The sequence below is a fragment of the Ovis aries genome, unplaced genomic scaffold (assembly GCF_016772045.2).
Source record: "Ovis aries strain OAR_USU_Benz2616 breed Rambouillet unplaced genomic scaffold, ARS-UI_Ramb_v3.0 scaffold_1215, whole genome shotgun sequence".
Classification (NCBI taxonomy): domain Eukaryota; kingdom Metazoa; phylum Chordata; class Mammalia; order Artiodactyla; family Bovidae; genus Ovis; species Ovis aries.
Genome location: NW_024599757.1, coordinates 6,445 through 16,726, shown reverse-complemented (window position 1 = coordinate 16,726; position 10,282 = coordinate 6,445). Strand labels below are relative to the sequence as shown.

The window sequence follows — 10,282 nt, the reverse complement described above, 5'->3', positions numbered from 1 at the left end:
CTGGGGTCTGCAGCCCACACACCCGGAGGCTGACTCCCTGGGCGCCCAGCAGCTGCCTCACACACGTAGCTTCCCTAGCGCTCTCCTCCCCAGCAGAGACGTGTGCAGCTGGTTGGGGCCTGCCCTGCGTGCCTGGGCTCCCGCCCACAGCCCCAGCTCAGGGCAAGCAGCCCCTGAGCCAAGACCTGCAGGAGGCGCAGAGCGCCCCACCTGGAAGCCGAGTGAACGGCTGGCGGGGAGGCGAGCCTCCTCGAGGGAAGAAGAGGCAGCCCAGCCTCGTTTGGCTCAAGCCCTACTTGGCTGGAGCCGAGTGCGCCTCCAGGACGGCAGAGCTCCAGCTCTGCTCAGAGGCCCGATCTGGCAGAGTTGCTGGCGCGAGGCTGCTTTGCCCTGGGCGAGCCTTGCCCAGACTTGCCTCACAGCTAGGCTTCCTTCCCAGGAAGGAGCAGGCTGCGCGCGGCTGGGAGACGCCACTGGCGCCTTCCTGACCTCAGCTCCGCTCCTGCCTTGCCTTTGCACCTAGGCCCCAGGCGTCCTTGGGGAGGGCTTAGGGGCCGGTGGCTTGCACACTGCCAAGGGCTCCAGCAGGAAGAGCTCTGTGTGAGCGAAGGAAAGGGCTAGTGCAGGGCTCCTCCAGCCGTTGCTTGGCCGCCCAGACTCAGCGCTGCACGGAGTGCACCAGGCTCCCAGGGTCCCTGGCTGGGGTCTGCAGCCCCACACACCCGGAGGCTGACTCCCTGGGCGCCCAGCAGCTGCCTCACACACGTAGCTTCCCTAGCGCTCTCCTCCCCAGCAGAGACGTGTGCAGCTGGTTGGGGCCTGCCCCTGCGTGCCTGGGCTCCCGCCCACAGCCCCAGCTCAGGGCAAGCAGCCCCTGAGCCAAGACCTGCAGGAGGCGCAGAGCGCCCCCACCTGGAAGCCGAGTGAACAGCTGGCGGGGAGGCGAGCCTCCTCGAGGGAAGAAGAGGCAGCCCAGCCTCGTTTGGCTCAAGCCCTACTTGGCTGGAGCCGAGTGCGCCTCCAGGACGGCAGAGCTCCAGCTCTGCTCAGAGGCCCGATCTGGCAGAGTTGCTGGCGCGAGGCTGCTCTGCCCTGGGCGAGCCTTGCCCAGACTTGCTCACAGCTAGGCTTCTTTCCCAGGAAGGAGCAGGCTGCGCGCGGCTGGGAGACGCCACTGGCGCCTTCCTGACCTCAGCTCCGCTCCTGCCTTGCCTTTGCACCTAGGCCCCAGGCGTCCTTGGGGAGGGCTTAGGGGACGGTGGCTTGCACACTGCCAAGGGCTCCAGCAGGAAGAGCTCTGTGTGAGCGAAGGGAAGGGCTAGTGCAGGGCTCCTCCAGCCGTTGCTTGGCCGCCCAGACTCAGCGCTGCACGGAGTGCACCAGGCTCCCAGGGTCCCTGGCTGGGGTCTGCAGCCCCACACACCCGGAGGCTGACTCCCTGGGCGCCCAGCAGCTGCCTCACACACGTAGCTTCCCTAGCGCTCTCCTCCCCAGCAGAGACGTGTGCAGCTGGTTGGGGCCTGCCCCTGCGTGCCTGGGCTCCCGCCCACAGCCCCAGCTCAGGGCAAGCAGCCCCTGAGCCAAGACCTGCAGGAGGCGCAGAGCGCCCCCACCTGGAAGCCGAGTGAACGGCTGGCGGGGAGGCGAGCCTCCTCGAGGGAAGAAGAGGCAGCCCAGCCTCGTTTGGCTCAAGCCCTACTTGGCTGGAGCCGAGTGCGCCTCCAGGACGGCAGAGCTCCAGCTCTGCTCAGAGGCCCGATCTGGCAGAGTTGCTGGCGCGAGGCTGCTCTGCCCTGGGCGAGCCTTGCCCAGACTTGCCTCACAGCTAGGCTTCCTTCCCAGGAAGGAGCAGGCTGCGCGTGGCTGGGAGACGCCACTGGCGCCTTGCTGACCTCAGCTCCGCTCCTGCCTTGCCTTTGCACCTAGGCCCCAGGCGTCCTTGGGGAGGGCTTAGGGGACGGTGGCTTGCACACTGCCAAGGGCTCCAGCAGGAAGAGCTCTGTGTGAGCGAAGGAAAGGGCTAGTGCAGGGCTCCTCCAGCCGTTGCTTGGCCGCCCAGACTCAGCGCTGCACGGAGTGCACCAGGCTCCCAGGGTCCCTGGCTGGGGTCTGCAGCCCCACACACCGGAGGCTGACTCCCTGGGCGCCCAGCAGCTGCCTCACACACGTAGCTTCCCTAGCGCTCTCCTCCCCAGCAGAGACGTGTGCAGCTGGTTGGGGCCTGCCCCTGCGTGCCTGGGCTCCCGCCCACAGCCCCAGCTCAGGGCAAGCAGCCCCTGAGCCAAGACCTGCAGGATGCGCAGAGCGCCCCCACCTGGAAGCCGAGTGAACGGCTGGCGGGGAGGCGAGCCTCCTCGAGGGAAGAAGAGGCAGCCCAGCCTCGTTTGGCTCAAGCCCTACTTGGCTGGAGCCGAGTGCGCCTCCAGGACGGCAGAGCTCCAGCTCTGCTCAGAGGCCCGATCTGGCAGAGTTGCTGGCGCGAGGCTGCTCTGCCCTGGGCGAGCCTTGCCCAGACTTGCCTCACAGCTAGGCTTCCTTCCCAGGAAGGAGCAGGCTGCGCGCGGCTGGGAGACGCCACTGGCGCCTTCCTGACCTCAGCTCCGCTCCTGCCTTGCCTTTGCACCTAGGCCCCAGGCGTCCTTGGGGAGGGCTTAGGGGACGGTGGCTTGCACACTGCCAAGGGCTCCAGCAGGAAGAGCTCTGTGTGAGCGAAGGAAAGGGCTAGTGCAGGGCTCCTCCAGCCGTTGCTTGGCCGCCCAGACTCAGCGCTGCACGGAGTGCACCAGGCTCCCAGGGCCCCTGGCTGGGGTCTGCAGCCCCACACACCCGGAGGCTGACTCCCTGGGCGCCCAGCAGCTGCCTCACACACGTAGCTTCCCTAGCGCTCTCCTCCCCAGCAGAGACGTGTGCAGCTGGTTGGGGCCTGCCCCTGCGTGCCTGGGCTCCCGCCCACAGCCCCAGCTCAGGGCAAGCAGCCCCTGAGCCAAGACCTGCAGGAGGCGCAGAGCGCCCCCACCTGGAAGCCGAGTGAACAGCTGGCGGGGAGGCGAGCCTCCTCGAGGGAAGAAGAGGCAGCCCAGCCTCGTTTGGCTCAAGCCCTACTTGGCTGGAGCCGAGTGCGCCTCCAGGACGGCAGAGCTCCAGCTCTGCTCAGAGGCCCGATCTGGCAGAGTTGCTGGCGCGAGGCTGCTCTGCCCTGGGCGAGCCTTGCCCAGACTTGCCTCACAGCTAGGCTTCCTTCCCAGGAAGGAGCAGGCTGCGCGCGGCTGGGAGACGCCACTGGCGCCTTCCTGACCTCAGCTCCGCTCCTGCCTTGCCTTTGCACCTAGGCCCCAGGCGTCCTTGGGGAGGGCTTAGGGGACGGTGGCTTGCACACTGCCAAGGGCTCCAGCAGGAAGAGCTCTGTGTGAGCGAAGGGAAGGGCTAGTGCAGGGCTCCTCCAGCCGTTGCTTGGCCGCCCAGACTCAGCGCTGCACGGAGTGCACCAGGCTCCCAGGGTCCCTGGCTGGGGTCTGCAGCCCCACACACCCGGAGGCTGACTCCCTGGGCGCCCAGCAGCTGCCTCACACACGTAGCTTCCCTAGCGCTCTCCTCCCCAGCAGAGACGTGTGCAGCTGGTTGGGGCCTGCCCCTGCGTGCCTGGGCTCCCGCCCACAGCCCCAGCTCAGGGCAAGCAGCCCCTGAGCCAAGACCTGCAGGAGGCGCAGAGCGCCCCCACCTGGAAGCCGAGTGAACGGCTGGCGGGGAGGCGAGCCTCCTCGAGGGAAGAAGAGGCAGCCCAGCCTCGTTTGGCTCAAGCCCTACTTGGCTGGAGCCGAGTGCGCCTCCAGGACGGCAGAGCTCCAGCTCTGCTCAGAGGCCCGATCTGGCAGAGTTGCTGGCGCGAGGCTGCTCTGCCCTGGGCGAGCCTTGCCCAGACTTGCCTCACAGCTAGGCTTCCTTCCCAGGAAGGAGCAGGCTGCGCGCGGCTGGGAGACGCCACTGGCGCCTTCCTGACCTCAGCTCCGCTCCTGCCTTGCCTTTGCACCTAGGCCCCAGGCGTCCTTGGGGAGGGCTTAGGGGACGGTGGCTTGCACACTGCCAAGGGCTCCAGCAGGAAGAGCTCTGTGTGAGCGAAGGAAAGGGCTAGTGCAGGGCTCCTCCAGCCGTTGCTTGGCCGCCCAGACTCAGCGCTGCACGGAGTGCACCAGGCTCCCAGGGTCCCTGGCTGGGGTCTGCAGCCCCACACACCCGGAGGCTGACTCCCTGGGCGCCCGGCAGCTGCCTCACACACGTAGCTTCCCTAGCGCTCTCCTCCCCAGCAGAGACGTGTGCAGCTGGTTGGGGCCTGCCCCTGCGTGCCTGGGCTCCCGCCCACAGCCCCAGCTCAGGGCAAGCAGCCCCTGAGCCAAGACCTGCAGGAGGCGCAGAGCGCCCCCACCTGGAAGCCGAGTGAACGGCTGGCGGGGAGGCGAGCCTCCTCGAGGGAAGAAGAGGCAGCCCAGCCTCGTTTGGCTCAAGCCCTACTTGGCTGGAGCCGAGTGCGCCTCCAGGACGGCAGAGCTCCAGCTCTGCTCAGAGGCCCGATCTGGCAGAGTTGCTGGCGCGAGGCTGCTCTGCCCTGGGCGAGCCTTGCCCAGACTTGCCTCACAGCTAGGCTTCCTTCCCAGGAAGGAGCAGGCTGCGCGCGGCTGGGAGACGCCACTGGCGCCTTCCTGACCTCAGCTCCGCTCCTGCCTTGCCTTTGCACCTAGGCCCCAGGCGTCCTTGGGGAGGGCTTAGGGGACGGTGGCTTGCACACTGCCAAGGGCTCCAGCAGGAAGAGCTCTGTGTGAGCGAAGGAAAGGGCTAGTGCAGGGCTCCTCCAGCCGTTGCTTGGCCGCCCAGACTCAGCGCTGCACGGAGTGCACCAGGCTCCCAGGGTCCCTGGCTGGGGTCTGCAGCCCCACACACCCGGAGGCTGACTCCCTGGGCGCCCAGCAGCTGCCTCACACACGTAGCTTCCCTAGCGCTCTCCTCCCCAGCAGAGACGTGTGCAGCTGGTTGGGGCCTGCCCCTGCGTGCCTGGGCTCCCGCCCACAGCCCCAGCTCAGGGCAAGCAGCCCCTGAGCCAAGACCTGCAGGAGGCGCAGAGCGCCCCCACCTGGAAGCCGAGTGAACGGCTGGCGGGGAGGCGAGCCTCCTCGAGGGAAGAAGAGGCAGCCCAGCCTCGTTTGGCTCAAGCCCTACTTGGCTGGAGCCGAGTGCGCCTCCAGGACGGCAGAGCTCCAGCTCTGCTCAGAGGCCCGATCTGGCAGAGTTGCTGGCGCGAGGCTGCTCTGCCCTGGGCGAGCCTTGCCCAGACTTGCCTCACAGCTAGGCTTCCTTCCCAGGAAGGAGCAGGCTGCGCGCGGCTGGGAGACGCCACTGGCGCCTTCCTGACCTCAGCTCCGCTCCTGCCTTGCCTTTGCACCTAGGCCCCAGGCGTCCTTGGGGAGGGCTTAGGGGACGGTGGCTTGCACACTGCCAAGGGCTCCAGCAGGAAGAGCTCTGTGTGAGCGAAGGAAAGGGCTAGTGCAGGGCTCCTCCAGCCGTTGCTTGGCCGCCCAGACTCAGCGCTGCACGGAGTGCACCAGGCTCCCAGGTTCCCTGGCTGGGGTCTGCAGCCCCAAACTCCCGGAGGCTGACTCCCTGGGCGCCCAGCAGCTGCCTCACACACGTAGCTTCCCTAGCGCTCTCCTCCCCAGCAGAGACGTGTGCAGCTGGTTGGGGCCTGCCCCTGCGTGCCTGGGCTCCCGCCCACAGCCCCAGCTCAGGGCAAGCAGCCCCTGAGCCAAGACCTGCAGGAGGCGCAGAGCGCCCCCACCTGGAAGCCGAGTGAACAGCTGGCGGGGAGGCGAGCCTCCTCGAGGGAAGAAGAGGCAGCCCAGCCTCGTTTGGCTCAAGCCCTACTTGGCTGGAGCCGAGTGCGCCTCCAGGACGGCAGAGCTCCAGCTCTGCTCAGAGGCCCGATCTGGCAGAGTTGCTGGCGCGAGGCTGCTCTTCCCTGGGCGAGCCTTGCCCAGACTTGCCTCACAGCTAGGCTTCCTTCCCAGGAAGGAGCAGGCTGCGCGCGGCTGGGAGACGCCACTGGCGCCTTCCTGACCTCAGCTCCGCTCCTGCCTTGCCTTTGCACCTAGGCCCCAGGCGTCCTTGGGGAGGGCTTAGGGGACGGTGGCTTGCACACTGCCAAGGGCTCCAGCAGGAAGAGCTCTGTGTGAGCGAAGGAAAGGGCTAGTGCAGGGCTCCTCCAGCCGTTGCTTGGCCGCCCAGACTCAGCGCTGCACGGAGTGCACCAGGCTCCCAGGGTCCCTGGCTGGGGTCTGCAGCCCCACACACCCGGAGGCTGACTCCCTGGGCGCCCAGCAGCTGCCTCACACACGTAGCTTCCCTAGCGCTCTCCTCCCCAGCAGAGACGTGTGCAGCTGGTTGGGGCCTGCCCCTGCGTGCCTGGGCTCCCGCCCACAGCCCCAGCTCAGGGCAAGCAGCCCCTGAGCCAAGACCTGCAGGAGGCGCAGAGCGCCCCCACCTGGAAGCCGAGTGAAGAGCTGGCGGGGAGGCGAGCCTCCTCGAGGGAAGAAGAGGCAGCCCAGCCTCGTTTGGCTCAAGCCCTACTTGGCTGGAGCCGAGTGCGCCTCCAGGACGGCAGAGCTCCAGCTCTGCTCAGAGGCCCGATCTGGCAGAGTTGCTGGCGCGAGGCTGCTCTGCCCTGGGCGAGCCTTGCCCAGACTTGCCTCACAGCTAGGCTTCCTTCCCAGGAAGGAGCAGGCTGCGCGCGGCTGGGAGACGCCACTGGCGCCTTCCTGACCTCAGCTCCGCTCCTGCCTTGCCTTTGCACCTAGGCCCCAGGCGTCCTTGGGGAGGGCTTAGGGGACGGTGGCTTGCACACTGCCAAGGGCTCCAGCAGGAAGAGCTCTGTGTGAGCGAAGGAAAGGGCTAGTGCAGGGCTCCTCCAGCCGTTGCTTGGCCGCCCAGACTCAGCGCTGCACGGAGTGCACCAGGCTCCCAGGGTCCCTGGCTGGGGTCTGCAGCCCCACACACCCGGAGGCTGACTCCCTGGGCGCCCAGCAGCTGCCTCACACACGTAGCTTCCCTAGCGCTCTCCTCCCCAGCAGAGACGTGTGCAGCTGGTTGGGGCCTGCCCCTGCGTGCCTGGGCTCCCGCCCACAGCCCCAGCTCAGGGCAAGCAGCCCCTGAGCCAAGACCTGCAGGAGGCGCAGAGCGCCCCAATTGAAAGCCTAGTGAACGGCTGGCGGGGAGGCGAGCCTCCTGGAGGGAAGAAGAGGCAGCCCAGCCTCGTTTGGCTCAAGCCCTACTTGGCTGGAGCCGAGTGCGCCTCCAGGACGGCAGAGCTCCAGCTCTGCTCAGAGGCCCGATCTGGCAGAGTTGCTGGCGCGAGGCTGCTCTGCCCTGGGCGAGCCTTGCCCAGACTTGCCTCACAGCTAGGCTTCCTTCCCAGGAAGGAGCAGGCTGCGCGCGGCTGGGAGACGCCACTGGCGCCTTCCTGACCTCAGCTCCGCTCCTGCCTTGCCTTTGCACCTAGGCCCCAGGCGTCCTTGGGGAGGGCTTAGGGGACGGTGGCTTGCACACTGCCAAGGGCTCCAGCAGGAAGAGCTCTGTGTGAGCGAAGGAAAAGGCTAGTGCAGGGCTCCTCCAGCCGTTGCTTGGCCGCCCAGACTCAGCGCTGCACGGAGTGCACCAGGCTCCCAGGGTCCCTGGCTGGGGTCTGCAGCCCCACACACCCGGAGGCTGACTCCCTGGGCGCCCAGCAGCTGCCTCACACACGTAGCTTCCCTAGCGCTCTCCTCCCCAGCAGAGACGTGTGCAGCTGGTTGGGGCCTGCCCCTGCGTGCCTGGGCTCCCGCCCCCAGCCCCAGCTCAGGGCAAGCAGCCCCTGAGCCAAGACCTGCAGGAGGCGCAGAGCGCCCCCACCTGGAAGCCGAGTGAACGGCTGGCGGGGAGGCGAGCCTCCTCGAGGGAAGAAGAGGCAGCCCAGCCTCGTTTGGCTCAAGCCCTACTTGGCTGGAGCCGAGTGCGCCTCCAGGACGGCAGAGCTCCAGCTCTGCTCAGAGGCCCGATCTGGCAGAGTTGCTGGCGCGAGGCTGCTCTGCCCTGGGCGAGCCTTGCCCAGACTTGCCTCACAGCTAGGCTTCCTTCCCAGGAAGGAGCAGGCTGCGCGCGCTGGGAGACGCCACTGGCGCCTTCCTGACCTCAGCTCCGCTCCTGCCTTGCCTTTGCACCTAGGCCCCAGGCGTCCTTGGGGAGGGCTTAGGGGACGGTGGCTTGCACACTGCCAAGGGCTCCAGCAGGAAGAGCTCTGTGTGAGCGAAGGGAAGGGCTAGTGCAGGGCTCCTCCAGCCGTTGCTTGGCCGCCCAGACTCAGCGCTGCACGGAGTGCACCAGGCTCCCAGGGTCCCTGGCTGGGGTCTGCAGCCCCACACACCCGGAGGCTGACTCCCTGGGCGCCCAGCAGCTGCCTCACACACGTAGCTTCCCTAGCGCTCTCCTCCCCAGCAGAGACGTGTGCAGCTGGTTGGGGCCTGCCCCTGCGTGCCTGGGCTCCCGCCCACAGCCCCAGCTCAGGGCAAGCAGCCCCTGAGCCAAGACCGGCAGGAGGCTCAGAGCGCCCCCCCCTTGGAGCCGAGTGAACGGCTGGTGGGGAGGCGAGCCTCCTCGAGGGAAGAAGGAGGCAGCCCAGCCCGTTTGGCTCAAGCCCTACTTGGCTGGAGCCGAGTTGCGCCTCCAGGACGGAGAGCTCCAGCCCTGCTCAGAGGCCGATTCTGGCAGAGTTGCGGCGCGAGCTGCTCTGCCTGCGAGGCCTGGCCCAACTTGCCTCACAGCTAGGCTCCTTCCCAGGAAGGAGCAGGCTGCGCGCGGCTGGGAGAGCGCCGCAACTGGCGCCTTCCCTGACCTCAGCTTCCGCTCCTGCCTTGCCTTGCACCTAGGCCCCAGGCTTCCTTGGGGTGGGCTTAGGGGACGGTGGCTTGCAACGCCAAGGGCTCCAGCAGGAAGAGCTCCTGTGTGAGCGAAGGAAGGGCTAGTGCAGGGCTCCTCCAGCCCGTTGCTTGGCCCCCAGACTCAAGCGCTGCACGGAGTGCACCAGGACCCAGGGTCCTGGCTTGGGGTCTGCAGCCCCAAGCACTCCCGAGGCTGACTCCCTGGGCGCTCAGCAGCTGCCTCACAACGTAGCTTCCCTAGCGCTCTCGCTCCCCAGCAGAGACGTGTGCAGCTGGTTGGGGCCTGCCCCTGCGTGCCGGGCTCCCGCCCACAGCCGAACTTCTTGAGTTGCAGAAAGGGTGTGAAGGACCCTTTGGAAGTTCCAGGGTTAGATGTGATTAGCCTCGAGAAGCCTCAGCGGAAATGGGCCTCATCTCGCCTGGAGGGCAAAACCTCCTGGATTTTCTCGAGTTGCGGCAGGTGCTCTCGACTTACGACGGCGCCCTCAGGGACCCGCTCTGGTGGCCTCAGGAAAGGCCAGTCCCCATGCGAGTTCCTCGGGGGCCTGTCGGAATTCCTCTCCCGCTGATGCCGGGGCCTAAGACCTTGTGTGAACTCAGGGCCGAACCTGAGGATTCCTCTCCAGTGCTGACATGGATCTTGGGGTACTTCTGGAGTCTCCCCAGGGGAGTCAGTCCTCGTCTCGAATGCGGGCATGCACTTGCGCTTTCCTCCAGAGCGGTAGCAGCAGTGTCACGCAGTCCGCCCCGTGGATCAAAGCATCTATGGTTTTCCCTCGTGTCTTTCCCACGAGGCTTTCCCACGAGGCTTTCCACAGCGCTGTCCACGTGCACACGTGGTGGGAGTCGATCCTCGGCTTGAACGTCAAGGCAGTGCAGGGAAAACAGGTTCCTCTGGAATGGACTGACACATCTGGGGGACTCTTGGAATGGTGGCACGACCCTGGAGTTCCTCTCGCCTTTCCTGTGGAGAGCGCCTCCTCTTGAGATGCGACGGGAACGCCGGGAATTCTTTCCCTACGAAACAGGGAAAGGATCCCTCATCTCGAGCTCGGAGGCGGAAACGGGGCTCCCCTGGATGTGTTCGGGACCCTCGTGCTTCCTCTCGAGTGGAGACGGGTGTGTCGGGAACTTCTTGAGTTGCAGAAAGGGTGTGAAGGACCCTTTGGAAGTTCCAGGGGTTAGATGTGATTAGCCTCGAGAAGCCTCAGCGGAAATGGGCCTCATCTCGCCTGGAGGGCAAAACCTCCTGGATTTTCTCGAGTTGCGGCAGGTGCTCTCGACTTACGACGGGGCCCTCAGGGACCCGCTCTGGTGGCCTCAGGAAA

At 67.1% G+C, this 10,282-nt stretch overlaps 1 long non-coding RNA gene across 1 annotated transcript; it reads right to left on the bottom strand.

Annotated features, from left to right (window-relative positions):
• Positions 1 to 524: 524 nt before the first annotated feature.
• On the bottom strand, positions 525 to 8,512 carry LOC132659099 (uncharacterized). The gene is made up of 2 exons (XR_009599066.1): positions 7,904 to 8,512; positions 525 to 7,202 (listed from the first exon to the last, which is right to left on the bottom strand). It is a non-coding gene; the product is annotated as an uncharacterized LOC132659099 (long non-coding RNA).
• Between the last annotated feature and the right edge of the window lie 1,770 nt (positions 8,513 to 10,282).